Raw genomic sequence first — 2,483 nt, 5'->3', positions numbered from 1 at the left:
ACTTTGTACTCCCAACACTTCAAAAGGACCACTCCATCATGTGTAACCCTTAAAATGATCACTTCTGTAAGGGGGTATGCATAGAGGAGGATGATTTCTCACTCTATTTAAGATTTTCCCCTCTAACCCTTAGCCAAACCAGATCATTACGGCAAGTGGATGGATGAGGCTGAACACTGGCAAAGGGGGAATGACATGCTAAAAGTACCTAAACACCAGCAGCTCGTGTCACTTGGGATGCCCCATGGCGCTCCCATCACCAGGAAGAGCAGGAACCCAGCCCAGAGGGGTGCTGTGTTGTCCTGTGCTGTGCCATCAACCCCATTCTGACGTGTCAGGAGGTCGAGGGTGTCTCAAATAGCAACAGATACCTCTGTACAGGCAACTGCATGAAGCTCAAAGTGTCCTGCTCACATAACCTAGATAAACAGGCAATTTCCTGTACAAGTCATGCACTTAATGACAGCACAGGTAGGTTTACCTACCCTGCTGTCACATCTGCTCCACCAGGACATGCCTCCATCCCAGCAGCACACACACTCAGTGCCAGCCCAACTCCAAAGCCTGTAACTTACAAAGGGAATGGATCTTTTGGGCCATAATTCATTTTTTTTTTTTTTTTACTGGAAGGCCTTAATTTGACATCAGTGCTGTGATACCCATAAAATGGATTCATTTTAACCCCTCACTTCCTGTCTCACTCTCGGGGGATCCGGTGGAGGCTCCGCAGGCACAGGGCAAGGATGCTGGGAGTTTGGGATGGCTCAAAGTAGATGGGAGCTGTGGGTGGGAAAAAGGCAGCATTAAACTCTTGGCCTCATTAACAGCAGGAGCTGGGGCTGGGTGATCAGAAGGTCCTTTCCAACCCAAGCCTATAGGGATGCTGGGGAGGGACTCTTCATTAGGGACTGCAGTGACAGGACAAGGGGTAACGGGTTCAAACTGAAACAGGGGAAGTTTAGGTTGGATATAAGGAGGAAATTCTTTGCTATGAGGGTGCTGAGGCACTGGAATGGGTTGCCCAGGGAGGTTGGGAATGCTCCATCCCTGGCAGTGCTCAAGACCAGGTTGGATGAAGCCTTGGGTGACCTGGTTTAGTGTGAGGTGTCCCTGCCCATGGCAGGGGGGTTGGAACTGGATGAGCTTCAGGTCCTTTCCAACCCTAACTATTCTATGATTCTATTGCATGAGTCTATGGCTGACTACACGCAGTTACTTTAACTCAGGAGTTCAGTACCTTACACATTATGAAGAACACCACGGAGCGAACAAGCTAAAGCTGCTCCTGAGAGCGCATTGCTCACATAAACCCCTCAAGCAGCTGCAGGGGAGAGCCCTCCATGCTAACGAAGGTACAGGAGCTTCCCGGTACTTCAGGAATGCCGGTGACCTCCTCTGGCTCCTGAAAACCCTTCTCATTGCACAGCAACTGAGCCCACCGGGGCCCAATGCCCAGCACGGACACCCCTTGCTCTCAGCCCCTTCTCACAACCGAACACCTTGTGACTCACACGGTGTGGGGCCGCTTCTGGAACCGACTCCAGGCCGGGGCTGTGGGACCCTTCACCCTCACCGGGCCCATGGAGCCCCCGACCCAAGGCTGGACACAGCTGCACGGGCAGCGGTCAAAGGGGGGGGACAGGCAGACACCGGGGCACACAGGGGCATACGTGGGCACACGGCACATACGGGGGGGAACCGGGGCACATGGGGGGGGGGGGGTGAACACACAGGGGCACATGGGGGGGGGGGTACCGATACACACAGGGGGCATACGTGGGCACACGGGGGTGGGAGACTGGGGCACATGGGAGGGGGGGTAACGATACACACGGGGAGGGAACAGGGGCACCCCGGGGGGGGGGACGGGACGGGACACCGGGGCACATGGGGGCGGGACCGGGACACACGGGGGGGTGACCGGGACATACAAGGGGTGGGACCGGGACACACAGGGGGGAACCGGGGCACACCGTGGCACATGGGGGTGGGACCGGGACACACGGGGGGGTGACCAAGACATACGGGGGGGAACCGGGGCACACAGGGGGTGGGACCGGGACACACGGGGGGGTGACCGGGACATACAGGGGGTGGGACCGGGGCACACAAGGGGGGGACCGGGACATACGGGGGGGAACCGGGGCACACCGGGGGTGGGACCGGGACACACGGGGGGGGGGGAGCAGGGCACGCGGGGGGGGGGGAGCGGGGCACGCGGGTGGGATGGGGGGAGACCGGGACACACGGGGGGTGGGAACGGGGCACCCGGGAGGGACCGGGACACACGGGGGGGAACCGGGGCACACGGAGGGGACCGGGGCACACGGAGGGGACCAGGGTAAACGGGGGGGGTAAACGGGGGGCGGATGGGGACACACGGGGTCACCCCCGGTTCCCCCATCGCGGTGAAACCCCCGAGCGCCGCCGCCACCTCATCCCCGACGCCAAAAAGGCGGGAAGACCCCGCCGGGCAGGCGCAG

The sequence above is a fragment of the Pezoporus occidentalis genome, unplaced genomic scaffold (genome assembly GCF_034315485.1).
Source record: "Pezoporus occidentalis ecotype Australia unplaced genomic scaffold, CSIRO_AGI_Poc_V1 ctg345, whole genome shotgun sequence".
Lineage (NCBI taxonomy): Eukaryota > Metazoa > Chordata > Aves > Psittaciformes > Psittacidae > Pezoporus > Pezoporus occidentalis.
This window is presented reverse-complemented; position numbering follows the sequence as displayed.